The sequence below is a fragment of the Pinus tabuliformis genome, chromosome 5_2 (assembly GCF_031772625.1).
Source record: "Pinus tabuliformis cultivar Carrire ecotype Pingquan chromosome 5_2, CPIR1, whole genome shotgun sequence".
NCBI classification, from domain to species: Eukaryota; Viridiplantae; Streptophyta; class Pinopsida; order Pinales; family Pinaceae; genus Pinus; species Pinus tabuliformis.
Window position 1 is genome coordinate 174,127,391 of NC_142306.1, and position 16,723 is coordinate 174,144,113.

The following is a 16,723-nucleotide window of genomic DNA, read 5'->3' on the forward strand; positions in this document are numbered from 1 at the left end:
GCAAGAAATCAGTTAGACAAAAACCAAAATGAACATGAGAACTGACTTCCAACATACCAAGGTGAATGATCATGAAAGTTGCACAATTTCGGTCGGGAGGTCGGGAGACCGACTGCCAAGATTACACAAGGCATAGTCTGGCCTACTAGGAGACTGACTGACTGCTAGAACTACGCAATGCACAATCCAATCTGGCTATTGACTATTGGGATTCCGCAATGCGCAATTCCAGCTGGGAAGGACTGATGGCCTAGGGACAGATTTGTGCTATTTCTTGGGCCAAGCAGCCATTGTCCTCCAGAAATGCGCAAAACAGCCCTGAAGGCTAGTGTTGGGCGGGAATGTGCAAATATGGAGAGGAAGGTGAGCCTTCCTTCCCCAGATTTCGCAATGCAGCCTTAGTGAAGGCAGATTCTGGGCCAAGGTTAGCTCGACTCGCCGATGGGAAACTGAAAGTAAGTAACTCAGTGAATGCATGGCGACACTAAGTGATATAGGAAGTGATTAATATTGCATGCAAAACATGAATGAAATATTCAACAAACATATCAACATGCATGTGGGTGAGGCAGTTCGTCGATTGGTCGAACGTCCATGCAAAATAGTTTCATGCATGCGATAGAATGAGATAGCAACAAAATTGAAACAAAGCTAGGACAAGCTAGTATATATGTAAACGACAATAGGTGTTCAACTAAATCAAGCAAACAATACTCCCACAAGTGAAAACAAAAAAAGCGACAGAAATGCAGCACAAGGCATGGGAAGCAGGCTTACCCCAAAACAGCTGAGCTGAATGTGCCGACTATTCCTAGATGTGATGTGGGATGTTAGAACTATAAGGTTGATGTGAGGAATGATATCTACAGCATCTGGTTGATGAGTTTTGATAACATTGAGGTCATGACAAACATGCCACGAATCTAAGTGAAGCGACACTTGGCGAGAGGTTTCGGAACTGCTCCTTGCATGCAACCTCCAATTGCTAAACATAGATCCCTGAAACAAGGGATGCCTTTGCATGTTGCCTTGGGAGAAGCAGCCCATGCATGCAAGTTTGTTTTGCTCAGTTCTGAAGGGAACCAGTCAACTCAGCTGCACATGCAAGAGACTACTCGACTGATGGAGAAAAATGTGTATTTCTCGGTGGGAGGTGGGCTGGTTTCCTGAGTACTACCAAAATTTGCACAAATCCTGGGCTGAATAACTTGCTACTAGGAAAATTTACTCAAATCCTAGTGGGAGGGTTGGCTGGCAGGATTACGCAATCCTGGAGCCCAGCAGGTTGTCAGAGGGGATTGCACAATTCCTGGAGGGAAGGTTGGTTTCCCACCAGAAATGCACAATTTTCAAGGGGAAGATTCTCATCCTACAGCTAGACCAAGTCTGGGTGAGCAGCCTATGAGGGGAATGGATCAACTGTGATCGACAGGCTGCCTTTGTGCGAGGAAAACACATGAAGCTTGAGTACTTGATGAAGCAAGACAAAGTGTTGTGTAAGGTTGGTATGGAGGCTCCAAAACAAGCTAAGGGAAAATTTTGGAGGGTGGTTGTAGCCACTACAACACTTCACGAAACACTGGTAGAACTCCAGCTCTCGGAATGGACCTTGTTCGTGAAAAACAAGTCTAACACCTTTGGAAGTATTGGTCAGCCCTCAGCTCGTCTTGGCTTCACACTAGCTTGATGTAAGATGTAGCATCTGCCAAACTCTTGGTTGATTGACACACATTCCAAGCCAAGGCAACACAATTGTTTTCATTCGGGTTGAGGGGTATATAGGTGCACAAGCAGTATAGTCGTTAGAGTCTTAGTTTCGTCTTTGGTGTTGCTCCACTGCCAGCAGGACTAGATAGTACCCCGGTGGAGTCATATAGGAACACAAGCATGGCTCCACTTCTAGCGAGCCTGGTCAGTACCCCGACGGAGTTACTTGCATCACCTCCCTGTGCAGGAAGCCTTTCTCTTCTTTCGCCTTATTCATTTTTCATTTTGAATTTTTTTGAATTTTTTATTTTTATTTTTTTCATTTTCATGTTCACTGTGCATAGCACTTATTCATTTTAGAGGTGGAAGAGGGATCCTGACTTGTTGAGAGTAGAAGAGGTTGTTCCAGTAGAGAATTAGTTTATTGTATCTTCTAACGTGCTTGTTAAGGTTCTCCCCCTCACCTTACTCTACTTGACTGAGCTGACAAGGGTTAACCCAAAAACAATCGACTAAAGAAGGTGACACTAGTTAGCGCGCGAGCGTTGTGTTTTCACCAAGGTTCACTTTGAATAGTAGGTATTTTCCTTCAACGTATCATGGACTAAAAGTAACAAGCTCATCATACAAAGGCAAGATGACAGATAACCAAGTAGTGATAGTTGTACAAGCCCTCTTGTACTTTACCCAAATCGTTTCATGAGGTACACATGGTTTCATGCGAACTAACCTACGAACGAAACAAGCGAACGAACTGAAAATCAAGAAAGCAAAGAAAGAGAAGAAGAAAAAATGAAATCGAAGCAAGTAAACAAACAAGCAAGCAAACAAATAAGAAAAATAAGCATGCAAGCAAACAACTGAAAGCAAACACTACTCCTACTCCCACACTAATGGTGCATGGTCCCGATCACATGAAGTGATACTTCCAATGTAGCCACTGGCACATTGGTAGACCCATGTTGGTGAAGGCTTGGTCAGCGAGAAACCTAGTTGTCTGAACCAGCAACCAAGAAAGTTATAACAATGAAGACAACCACACTTCCTATTTCAAAGTTCCCACGGGACATAAGTTAGTGCATGTGCATGACGGGCATTCCACGAACTTATCATGGTGTTGTGTGACACTACGTGAAACTTTGAAGCATAAACACACTCTTGACTATGACATGCAAGCAAACGAAAAAAACAAAGATAACTTGCGTCGTGCATGAGTGCTTGCAAGGTAAGACTCCTCCAATGCATTAGAAATGGGATCGTGTAGTTCGAGTGGAGGAAGTAAGATCTGAGTGTTATATTGATCTTGAGTGCATACAGATGAGTGATGACGAGCCTTGAGTGTTTGAACAATTTCCTGATTGAAAGAGAAACCAACCTCGTGACAGTGAGGGCCTGACATAACCATCAACTCAGGCTGAAGTGCCTCGATGGTCTGTGGGGTTTCAACTTCATTGACAGAAGGATCTTTGTAGACCAGTGGCTTAGAACTGTTAACAATGAGTGAATCAACATCGTGATCAGATGATAAGGTGAAGAGATCACGACAACCAAGATCAGAAAATTTAGGATGTTGGTCGGCATCCTCATGGTTGGATGAATCACATAGAGGGGTAGATGAAAAGCGAACAAAATCATCCTCTGTGTTTTCAGAAAATACAAATGAAGGATCAAGTGGATTTTCAATGAGTAACTTATCCTCTCCGTTGTCGAATGATGGACTAACATCCGGTGAGTCCTGCGAGTGATCAACAATGGGTGCATCTGTGGATGAAGATACACATGCAAAATCATGGATGGCAGGTTCACCAAAGAGGTTAGGAAATAATGGAGCGGACATGGATAAAAGGGAGTCATCCTTAGCCGAGTGTTGATGTTCAAGCTCCCACTCATCCTCTTCATGAATGACAGCGCATGTTGGTTGTGCAACACCGACTCCGTTAGTGGGTCGCTCCTCGTTCACAACAAGTGGAGAGTCCGGAATGAATGACCACAAGACAACATCATCTGGAGGAACACCTGAGTGCGAAGATGAAGGTCGAAGAAAAAATGCAAATGAGAACTTATAACTTGAAGGACTCACAACCAAATCTGCGTCAAAATCGAGTGGAGTGATGTTGGGAGAGTGTGAAGGATGAACAAGTGTGTGAACATGATCCTCAACATCACTGGGCAGTGGTGGAGCTATTGAATGAGAGGGAGGCGGATAGTCAGTTGAGACAGTGCCCGCTCCCACATGAGATTGCGTAGTTCCATCAATGAAGAATGTGGAGCGAGGCTTGATATCAAGATTCCTCTTGGGATGGGTAGATTTCTTAAGGTAATGCTTGAACCGGTCCCAAAGATAAGAAAATTTCAACTGGCTCTTTGGAGCTTGAAACTACAAGTCATGGAAGCACTACCAAAAATAAATAACAGATTCATGTGGAGCCCTCCGTTGCTGTAACAGTTTCTGGTCAAGAAAGTATGGATCAAAATGATAGAACATGTCTTCAATGAGATCACAGAAGTACTCAAATGAGTGCACGGTGTCAACTAGTAGGCTGAGCACCCAACGAAATGGAGATTCACGAAGTGTGTATGCAAGCAGCAAACTGGCCTATTCGTCAGAAAACTCATCTTCCTCATAAATCATGAAAATAAAGTTATATAAGTGCTCAGGCCAGGCCACTTCGCCTTCATCATCATACATGTGAGTGGATAAGAGATCGAAAAGCTTCCCAGAGATGGAGACATCTTCATGATTCGAAAAACACCACGGGGGAAGAAGAGTGCAAGACTCCATGAAAGATATGCAAAGGTTCAAAACTGGATGAGAAGACACAACTTGTCATCAGGCCCTCCTTCTACTGCCATAAATGTTAACGGTGTTGGACCGGCCAACATGTCAAGGGGATCTCCCCAGTAAGAAGTCCCAATTAGATCTCAGACTGTTTGGTGTAGGAGTCCCAGCAGTGGGTCATAAGGTAATGCCTTGACCGTGGTGTCGCATAGAGGCAAGTAGAATAATGCTGTTAGCAGCAAGGGTGTGACTGATGCAGTGAGTCAAGGAAGGTGTATGAGAGGTTCCAACACTTCGAAGGGGGAATAAGGTGAATGTGAGTTCTAGGTTGAAAGGGATCAGTCCCAACTCGGCTAGGAACACACAACACAAAGGACATGCAAAGCTTCCAACAGAGCAGTCAACTCAGATGCGGCGGTCACATCATACAATGTAAGATAACACGTACAACACTCACGGATCAGTCTGAGATGAGTGTGACAGTTGTTATAGCAAGGTTCAAGTGAAAGGTTTGTCTGATGTCCGGCAGAGCAGTCGACACAGATGGTGACAACATTAAAAACATATGCAACAAATAAATAAAAAGATTCATATAATTGCATGTGAATCAGTTCATACACAAGTATGTAGGTTAAACAACACATATCATTAAAGCAACCGAAGCAGTCCAACTGCAATAACAACATATGCATGAAAATGTGTTGGCTCTTATTATATAAAGAAGTGTAAGTCACAATCATACAATACCTCCATGTAAACCTGCTAGACCCAAGAGTGGAACGTTACAGCCACATCTTCCTGCTCCTCCAAAGAGTTGTACTAGCTCCGTGTAGTGGAGAAGGCAAGGCCAGTTACAATATTGTCCAAGCCTTCTTCAAAATAGTCTTAGTAGAAGCTTGGCTTACCAAAAGCCTATACAATGAGTTATGAGGGACTATGTATAGCAAAGGGTGGGGTGACCCTTGACATTCTCCTTTGTGACAATTAAACTACCCTCATGACTCTTCACCTACTCTATGATTGTTACATCCAACTATTGACACTTGACTTACACTTGACATGACTCAACATTACAATGCACATGTACTCATGTGAGACAACATGGCTTGAGAAAGCCTTGCAAGACATCATTGACACTTGGTCCAATGCCATGAAACCAATTCTTTGACATGCTTGTGATGGTGAAGCTGGTGAGCTGATGCCAAGCTTGGTCATCCATGATGGTGTGCATGCGCCTCATGGTGACATCTTGCTGAAGCAAACTCTTGCTTCTGTTGCATTAGTTTGGCCCCCTTCATCCAACTTGTCTGCTAACATGTGCATGGTCTTCTTGGGTGTGGCTGAACTAGCAGAACAATGATGCATAGTGTCTATGTTGATCTTCAAGTGTGTGCTGGTGGTCATGCCCATCAACTTGCCAAAGTACCCGTTCGGCTCCAGTTGGACTGGCTTATTGTCTTCGCCTTGGTGAGTGTGTTGAAGGGGTTGGATTGCATGTGTGTGCACAATGACATGCATGCTACTGAATCCCTTGCATGCAATCAACCACACTGCTCACCATGTCTGCTCCATGTTAGCTGCTGGGATGGATCTTTAACTTTTCCGGGAGCAGTTTCATTCGTGAGTGCACGTTGCACCCACTGTTGTTCCTGATCCTGTTGCAACTCATTCATCTGTCAACGCAACTTCATGTTCTTCCTGAGTTGTTGCTTCAGCACATGAAATTCCTTCTTTGTTACATCTTCTGCCTTCATGTGATCTTCAAGTCACACCGTCACTCCATAGCCGGAGTCTCCAAAGTTTCTTTCATCATCAATGGACCTACTTGAGCTTGCAACCTTGTTCCACCTCCGTGTTTTCAACAACCCTCCTCTTGCATTCGTTGCATTTGGTATGCTGTCTTCAGTTGTTATTTATGATGTTGCTCACTACGATGCCACTATTGTCATATCTTGATGCCCTTGTCTATGAACAACTTGATGTCTTCATGGGTAGGCAAGTCCATAGATACTTGATCGACTTCATCCCCAAGTGTGCTTTGAACGGTGTTTTCGTCTCTACTCTCCTGGAAACCATTATACCTGGACTGTTGAGAGGTAGATGAACACCTGTGATACCTGGAGACATGGAAACACTCATGGAAACCAATCTATCGTTCGAAAACCAAAATGAAAAGTAGAACTAATTTCCAAAATACCTGGGTGAATTATCATGAAGGTTGCACAATTTCGGTCAGGAGGTTAGGAGACCGACTGCCAAGACTGCACAAGGCATGGTCTGGGCTGCTGGGAGACTGACTCATTGCTGGAACTGCGTAATGCCCAGTCTAGTCTGGTTGTTGACTACTGGGATTATGCAATGCGCAATTCCAACTGGGAAGGACTGCTGGCTTAGGGACAGATTTGTGCAATTTCTTGTGCCAAGCAGCCACTATCCTCCAGATATGCGCAAAAAAGTCCTGGAGGCTAGTGCTAGGCAAGAATGCAAAAATATGGATAGGAAGGTGAGCTTTCCTTCCCCAGATTGCACAATGCAGCCTTGGTGAAGGCAGAGTCCAGGCCAAGGTTGGCCCGACTCACCGACAAGCAACTGAAAGCAAGTAAGTTAGTGAATGCATGGTGACACTAAGTGATAGAAGAAGTGATTAACAGTGCATGCAAAACATGAATGAAAGATTCAACAAACAGATCAACATGCATACGGGTGAGGCAGTTCGCCTGTTGGGCGAACGTCCGTGCAAAACAGTTCCATGCATGCTATAGCAATGAGATAGCAACGAAAACTGAAACTGTGCTAAGAAAAGCTAGTATATATGTAAACAACAACAAGCATTCAAAGAAATCAAGAAAACAGTACTCCTACAAACGAAAACACAAAAAGCGACAGAAATGTAGCACAAGGCATGGGAAGCGGGCTTACCCCAAAATAGTTGAGTTGAATGTGTTGACTACTCCTATATGTGATGTGGGATGTCAGAGCTACAAGGTTGATGTGAGGAATGAGATCTGCAACGTCCAGTTGATGACTTTTGATAACATTGAGGTCGTGACGTGCATGCCACAAATCTATGGGAAGCAACACTTGGTGAGAGGTTTCAGAATTGCTCCTTGCATGCAACCTCCAACTGCTAAACACAGATCCCTGAAACAAGTGATGCCCTTGCATGCTACCTTGGGAGAAGTAGCCCGTGAATGCAAGTCTATTTTGCTCAGTCCCAGAGGGAACCAGTCAACTCAGCTGCACATGCAAGAGACTGCTCGACTGTTGGAGAAAAATGTGCATTTCTGGCTTGGAGCTGGGCTAGCTGCCTAGGAGATTTGCACAATTTCTAGGCATAGCAGCTAACTTCTGCCCAGATTTGCACAAATCCTAGGTTGAACAGCCTGTTGTTGGGAAAATTTGTGCAAATCCTGCTGGGAGGGTCAGCTGGCATGATTGCGCAATCCTGGAGCCCAACAGGCTGTCAAAGAGGATTGCGCAATTCCTAGAGGGAAGGCTGGTTTCCCTCCATAAATGCACGATTTTCAAGGGGAAGTTTCTCAGCCTACATCTAGACCAAATTCGAGTGAGCAGCCTAAGAGGGGAATGGATCAACTATGATCGACAGGCTGCCTTTGTGCGAGGAAAACACATGAATCTTGAATACTTAACGAAGCAAGACAAAGTGCTATGTAAGGTTGGTAGGGAGGCTCCAAAATAGGCTAAGGCAAAATTTTGGAGGGTGGTTGTAGCCGCTACAACACTTTCCCAGGTTTGTTTAGGCTAAAAAATTGCATCAAAACCCAAATCTAAGATCACCTAGTCCATTTAAAACTCTCTGATTTGTGCAGTCAATCTCATCTCCTGACCAATCCTTTTCTTACTTTTGTCTACTTTATGCACTGCGCATTGTTCCGGTAGCGACTTACCCTTGCCAACGTAGTTGTCTATTAAATATTACAATCCCTCCACCTCTTTTTGGTCCCTTAAGAGCTTCATGCACGTCTATAAGAAGGATGTCAATACTGAAGGATTTGTTTCCTATGCAACAATGACCTCTTTGGGCTTCTTTGTTCGTGCACTCTGATTCTTTGATGTGGAAGCCCCTGAATCCAAAAACTTCTTCGCCTCCATAATTGTTTCTTTTTCCTTATGTAAATAAAATTCAGTATCTCTGTCAGCAACCCTATGCACCCACAAATTCTCTTCTAGTTGTTTCCTTGTAGATTTATCTTCCCGAGTAGTATTAATGTTTGGGCCATCCTCGTGTGGTTCTGACCTCATCATTGAGATGTTCTGAGTGGGCTGTTGGTTCTTCTTCTCTTGCATCTTTGCGATGAGTACAGGACAATCCTCTATTACATGGTCAAACTATTGGCAATACTGACAAGAGGGGTGTGTCGGGTTCTGACAATCTCACGCATAGTGGCCTGGTTCCCCACAATTGTAACAAATAACATGTTTTTGACCTCTTCTAGCTCCTGCCCCTCGTCCTCTTCCTCGTTCTTGAAATCCTCCCCGCTCTGCAGGTGCACCTTGATCTGGCTGCAGACAAGTCTCAGCCTATACTCTATATGTTGGATTTTTGTCCATCATTGACTCACAGCTTCAGTAATTGCACTCATCATGGCCTACAAACTTACGGAAATTGCAGAATAGTTGTTGGGGAGTCTGTACGAACTTCTGCAACAAATGGAAATTGTCAGTTGAGTGTTTTCCTATTATTTGGCAGATAGCGCACCATGGCATTACATCATTACTTGGTCCAACATAATTTTATGGCTTCAAGGGGATAAGACCTCCCCCAATTAGATAGTTCTGATATACTGGGCAATGATCTTTGTCATCACCATTTCCATTGCACTTTAAGCATTATACTTTAGAACAAGTCTCATTTTTGACATTTTTTCCCTTTTTGAGGTCTTGTAGCTCCATATGCAAGCTATCCAATTGCGTCTAAATCTATTGCACTCCTAGATTTGTATCCTGAATAGGTGAAACCTCCATCTTCATAGAAATTTCCAGTGCTTTAGCCTGCAATCCAACCTTCTATTATAACAATGGTAATCTTAAATGAGGCAACAAAATAAAATTGTACCATTCCTTATGTTGTTCATTCGAGATATGTAGATTAGCCTGTTGTGGCAAATATTTTAGCCTCTGATCAATATCCCAAGCAAATTCATTCACCTTCTACTTAATTTCTTTGACCTCAGCCACATACTGGGCTTGAGACTTTGGCTTTCTAAATTCATTATTCAATGCATATTTTGTGTCTTTCAATGATGCAGCTGGATGAGTCGTAATATACTTAATATACCAACTCAACTCCCTATCTTGAAATGTTGTGACTAGCTATGCTTTCTTCAGATCATCATCCATTATCTGTTGTGAGTTCCACACAACATCTGTTACAAACCAGAATTGATCATGGTCTTCTATCCTCAGACCCCTGAATATAGGCATCTTCATAGTGTTCGCCATACTGAATAGCAGAGGTGTAGGTGTAGGTGTGTGAGGTGGAGGTGATGGTGGCAGCGGAGTGGATGGATGTGGTATTCTTGTAGTGCCCTGATCTATAGATTATAGCACACCTCTGGGAATCTTCAGAATATTACTTTCTTCTTCGCTATCGGACGCTCCCAATAGAGGATTGTACTCAGCGATTGTATCTAGATTTTTCTGAACTATTTCCCACTTCGCGTAGCTCCTATCGAGCCTCTTCAAAGCATCAATTTAGCGGCATAACCCGTTTCTCGCACAATAGAATTTTAATCCAAGTTTTCAGGGACTTTAGATACTTACCTCTTGTTCCTTTGAAAAATCGGCGTTCAGATTCGCTATTACTGGCAGACTTATCAATCGCAAACTTAGAAATAAATCTGCCCAAAATACTATCGATCCAGTAATCGAAAGCCTTCGCAGCCTTGTGTTCTAATCCTTCAAGGTGTTTCACTAACTCTGGAGTCCACAAAATAGGATTATCCACCTTCTAGGTAGGTTGACCATCTGTTGATTTAGCCAACCATTCATATAATTCACACGGAAAGGTGCAAAAGAAAACTTTGTTTTCGTCTATATACAAATATCCCTGCAACCACTTTTCTTTCGACAAGCGCAGATTCCTGTTTTCTTGAGTTGCATACTCATGCAACTTCCAATCTATCCACTTTTCAATATCCTTCTTTGTTGATCTCCATGGACCCCAGATCAAACGTCCCTCAGATAGATCCCAGTCCCAACAACAAAACCATTTTTTGGCTTGAGGGAGCTTGGATCGAGGTTTAGAGCTAGTTGTGCTAACCAAAAAAACCCTACACTACCAGCCCTTTCATCAACAACCAATGTAGCATAGGATGCAGTCTCACCCGAGGCAATATTGGGGAATGCTAGAACCAAGTTTCCGCATCTAGAGGGCTATGTGATGTGTTTTCTGCAGATCTAGGTCTTTATATTGACCTTCACAAACCCTAAGCCTTGAAACTCGGAACTTACAATAAATGACAGTAAACAGACTTATGTCCTTTGCTGATTGTGCTAAACATGCATAACATCATATAAATAAATAGATCTACGTCTTCGTGAATATATTAAGTACTTTCCTAATTAAATGCATTTAACAAATCATAAATACAATAAATTCATAGATAAAACAGTAATACACATATACACAAATAGTTCTTCAAAATAAGTCTTTATTATGCTTCAGATTTTCAGATATAACTCTTTCCAACCTTGCGCACACAGCTGTAGGGGCCCGCGCACTTAGTTGCAGACTTACCAAGATCTCCGCCCACACAACTACAAGAGTCTTCACCCAAGTATAGAATAAACAAAATCAAACTCATCTTGTGCACTTTTCTTGCTTATCTTACCTATGACTCTTCTATGACTTCCTTTTATACTCTTCCTTCATTACAATACCATGGTCTGCGAACCATGGGTGGGTTTCCAAACAACTTGACTTTAACAAACTAAGGGGCTTTGACCTTCCTAAAGCCCCTTTTACTCCTATGGACCGGCGCTACTTGCACTCCGCTCCTCAAAATGCGGAGACTTTACAACAAATTTAACAAAACTTAACAAAAACTTGACCCAGGGGACCCCATCCCAACAGTCATATGTAGGGCAGTTAACTATTACACCATTAAAAGTTTCAGAATGGTAACATATGGTCTTACCATGTTGCATCAAAACCGCTCCCATGGCATAGTCACTTGCATCTGTTTGTATCTCAAATGACTTTCTTAAACCAGGTAGTGCAAGAACTGGAGTTGCACTGATTCTCTCTTTCAATGCATCAAAAGATTTTTGTTGCTTGCCTTCCCATTGAAAAACCTACTTTATGCTTGTCAAGGCACATAACGAAGTTGCAATTGAAGAAAATTTATAAATAAATTTTCTACAATATTGGGCTACCCCGAAAAAGCTTCTAACCTCAGTTACATTATTGGGCTTGGGCCATTCTACAATGAATTTGACCTTTGAGGGATCTATACTCAATTCACTCCCTCCAGCAATGTCCCAAATAAACTAGTGAGGTCTTTCCAAACTCACATTTAGACATCTTTAAAAATAAATTCACTTTCTTCAATACATCTAATACTTGTTTCACATGCCTGACATGTTCTTCACAAGATTTGTTGAATATCAATATGTCATCTAAGTAGAAAATTACAAAATCATCAAGACAAGGCCTTAAGACAACATTCATAACTCTCATGAATGTTTCAATAGAATTACAAAGCCCAAATGGAATAACCAGCTATTGAAACAAACCTTGATTTGTTTTGAAAGTTGTCTTCCATGTGTCTCCTTCAGCATTCCTAATATGATGATAGCCACTTCTCAAGTTCAACTTACTGAACTACACAACATCTTTCAATTGATCAAGAAAATCATCAATTCTAGGAACAAGGTAATGATTCTCTATCGTAATCTTGTTCAAGGTTCTGAAATCTACAAACATGTGCCATATACCATATTTCTTTGGTACTAAAACAATTAGTGACCCGCATGGCAATGTGCTTGGTCTGATGACCCCTTTTTCAAGAAACTCTTGGATTTGTCTTTTGATTTTTGCATTCTCCATGACTGAAATCATGTACATGCCAATGTTTGGAAGAGGACAATCTTGCCGCAATTGGATCTCATGTTGGATACCTATTTTAGGAGGCAATCCTTTGGGCTCCTGAAACATCTCATCATATGTGTTAACAAACTCATACAAATCAGATTTTAACTTTGTGTCACATCCTTGGAAAGCTTCATTTTCAACATTTTCTTTGGGCTTGATCATCAAGAGAACAAAGTTCTTACTAGCGTTGAATAACCTCTTCATTTGTCCAACATTCACAAGTGACAAATTCAACTTCTTGTTATGTGCTCTAACAATGTACTCAACTCCATTTTTAAACAAGTGATATTTTTTGTCATGGCAGTGAAAGATGGCTCTCCTATCATATAGATATGGGATTCCCAAAACAATACCACAAATTTCAAGTGGAATGACATCAAGCTCTACCTCATCTATAAAGTTTGTAGTGATAGAAAATCTTAACTTACATCTTTTTGTCACATGCAATGTTGCATTGTCACATATCCAACCTAAAGGATATGGTTTAGGATGAGGACTTGTTTCCAAATTAAATTTCTTGATAGTGTCTTCAGAAATGAGGTTTGTTGGTGAAACACTATCAAACATTGTATCTATCTTGGTATGTTTTGAAATGACTCTAATGTGGAAAAAATATATACTTTATTTTTCATTTGACTTTCATTAAGGCTACTTGAAGAACTAGTACTTGCAATAGAGTCCTTACCTTAAGTCGGATCCTAAATCGTGTTGTGTAGTTGCAATAGTATTTTGTTTCCCTTCATTGTTAAACTCTTTGGGTCTCATTTCAGGATGAAGTTTCCAACAATGGTCTTCATCATGGCCTTCTTTTGAACAGTGTTTACAAGTGAATTTTCTCCCTCTTTCTTGACTGAAGCATTCTTTTTTCCTTTTCCTTTGAATTTCCCCTTTCCTTTGTCTCCACTCTTAAATGGCTTTTTGCTACCCTCTTGAGGAACATTCTTCTCTCTTGCTTCTAAATGAGTTGCATGTACACAAACTTCATCTAGTTTTGTAGGGTTAAACATGAGAATTGTGTGTCTCAAATAACTATTAAATCCTCCAATATATTTAGGTTGAGTGTCTTGAGAGGATAAATATATACCCAAAATCAAAGATATTTTTCTAAATTATTGAGTATAGCTTTGTACATTTTGACCTTTAGCTTGCCTAAAGTTTTTCCAATCTAGAATAGTTTTTTGCATGTATGTTAATGGATAAAATTGCCTTCTTATTGCAACAACAATATCATTCCAGGAGGATAAAACCTTACCATGTTTCTTCATGTCCTCTTGAGTTTTGGCTTCCCACTAAATAAGCGTTGCACCTTCTAATCTAAGAGAAGCAAGCCGAATTTTGGTCTCATCATCCTTGATTCTTTTTATCCTGCAATACACTTCAATCTAACAAATCCAATTATCCAATTTCTCTGTATTTACCTCCCCATTGTACATAGGCTATTCAAACTTTATATCAAACTTACAGTAAGGAGTTTTACCAAGTCCCTTTGGAGAATTTGGAGGTGTTTGCGAAAGGGTAGAAGAAGTAGAAGATGAGGATGAGGATGGAGGTGAAGGTGGTGGTTTGTCAGCATTCCCTTCATTCCCTTTTGGAGGCTTGTCTCCTTTTCTTCTATCACCTTTTGGAGGTTTTGAGATCTCACCATAGGACCTTGAATTCCTCTCTTCATAAAGAACCTTTACCATTTCAGACATCTCAAAAAATTATTTTCTTAAAGTTCTTTCATATTCAAACATCCCTTCGTGACCTTCTTCATATGCCATGACTATTGAAACTTGAGGTGTGTTTCTTCTCCTTGAAACAATTTGAGATCTTGGGTCCACAAGTTCTCCTTCTCCTCTTTTGAGCTTCAACCTTGTAAGCATTAGAAAAACACTTGCAAAAAAAATCAAACCTTCACAATAATCTGATGCTCTGATACCAAAATTATCTCTAATTGAAAATTGAAGGTGATATACAAATTGCAAGTAAAATTTTATGTGTTATGGGTAATGGATCAAGTTACAAAACACATAAAAAAGTGATTTTTAAACTTAATTATCAACCAAAACAGAGATAAAATACCATATCAGAAACACATAATAATAAACATGATAAATGAATTCACCCGTCTCTTGGGCTACATCTCCTGGTCCATCTTCCAATGTAGGGCCTCTTTCATTAAGTGCTCAAAATTGTGTTTTCATGGCTCTATAATACTCAAAATGAAATAAAAATGTTTTTAATGGATCTAGAACTATCAAAAACCCTTCTCTGGGTTCTTTCTACACCTCATTTGGCTGAAAAATGATAAAGTTATGCCTGTTACGATTTTTTCCTAAATTAAATCGCTAATCATCTTCCATTTCGACCCAAACCTGGCTTTAGTGCCCCAAACCCAAAACTGGCGTGCAAACTTGGCCTACAATGCCGCCCGATGGGCGACAATTAATTAAGTTGTCCACTAATGCCCAATTTCCTAAAATTAAGGTTGCATAGGGCCACGTGCCTAGGGGCCAGTGCTAACCGCCTACCCCCGATGGTCATGCCCCCAACGACCAAGTTCATGGTTATATCTTCGCCCATAGAACCAGGTCTGGTTTCAATTTTCTGCACGCTCCTTTTGTTGGCGGACGTGGTCATTGATCCGAACTTAACTAGGAATACAACAAATTACATATATAATCATAAACACAGAGATGCAACAGAAAAACATTTCATTTCATTCATAGAAAAATATTGAAATATGCTTACAAACAGAATGGAAATAAGATAGCTCGGGCGATGGTAGCTTATCTCTGAGAAGAGATGTGGTGGCTACATGCCTCTAAACTGTGTTAAAATGAGGCTCAAGGGCCTATTTATTATTGGAAAACATGACAAAACCCTAAACAACCAAAACCCTAACCACATGAGATGTATCACTAAGAGTTTGTGGGCCCCTTTGGGGTTAGTTGGGCAGCCAAATTCTCAAGGTCATAACTTGGTTATATTATCTTTGTTTGGTGTGTACAATACCTTGTTGGAAATGTCTTTTTGAGTACTACAGGTTTCATCGCAAGCCTATGGCTAGCGGCCTACTGCGGAACCCAAAAAAACACCGTTTAGGGGGTCAAAACTGCTTCGGAAGTTCAGGACCCAAAAAAACTGCCAAAAATAGTAAATGATGAAATGAACAAGGAAACATATGAAACTAACTGGGGGGTTTAGGTGGAATAGATGGGTGGCCACCAATATCCACTTGGATAATTCCTCCCCTCTTAGGAAGCAATGGTCCCCATTGCGTGTAGAGCCTCCATGAGGTGAGGAAATTTCTGTTGAACTTAGTCCCTAGTGAACCACTTGTCCTGGTGGAGGAGTTGGCCTGCTTTGACAACCCGATATAGTTGCATCCTCTATTGGCGAGTGTTCTTGATCTATGTGTCCATGATCTGATCAGTTGTGGCATGTTCCATGCAGTCCGAGTTGAGCTCTGTTAGTGTAAGTTGTTATGCAATGTTAGATGTGTCCAACAATAGTGGAAAGTATGGCCGAAGGCGATCTACATTGATCACTAGGTGCAGACCAAGGAATGGTGGGATGCTGATCTCAAAGTCATTGTGACCAATAGCCTTGGTGATGGTGTATGGCCCATATCAGAGTAGACGAAGCTTGTGGTGGGGTCCAGCAAGGTGCCCCTTCTGCAAATGTAGCCAAACTTTGTCGCCCACCTGGAACTTGTGTGGCACTCGATGTTGATCATGGTGTTGTTTGTACTTAGCATTGCCTCTGTTCAATATATCATGGACCTGTTGGCGGATGTGTTGAATGCACTCAATGAAGCTATTAGCCCTTTCAGCTTCAGACTAAACTTCATCTGAATCTACCTGAGTGGCTGCAAATTGCATGGCCATATCAATGGGGCATAATGGCTTAAATCCCAGCCCTACCTGAAAGGGGTTGTGGCATGTTGAGTTGTGGAGAGCTTTGTTGTAGCTGTGTTGGACATAGGCAAGACCTTCATCCCACGTGTGTGGATGCTTCGAGTTATACATGCGCATAATGTGTACGATCATCATATTGACAACCTATGTTTGGCCATCAGTTTGGGGATGGAAAGTCGTGGACTTAGTAAGTTTTGTATCCAGCATCGACCAGAGACT

At 41.5% G+C, this 16,723-nt stretch overlaps 1 pseudogene; it reads left to right on the plus strand.

The window, feature by feature from the left end:
* Nucleotides 1-341: 341 nt before the first annotated feature.
* The window catches only part of LOC149158104 (xyloglucan endotransglucosylase protein 6-like), a 38,159-nt pseudogene continuing 21,777 nt past the window's right edge, over nucleotides 342-16,723 (plus strand).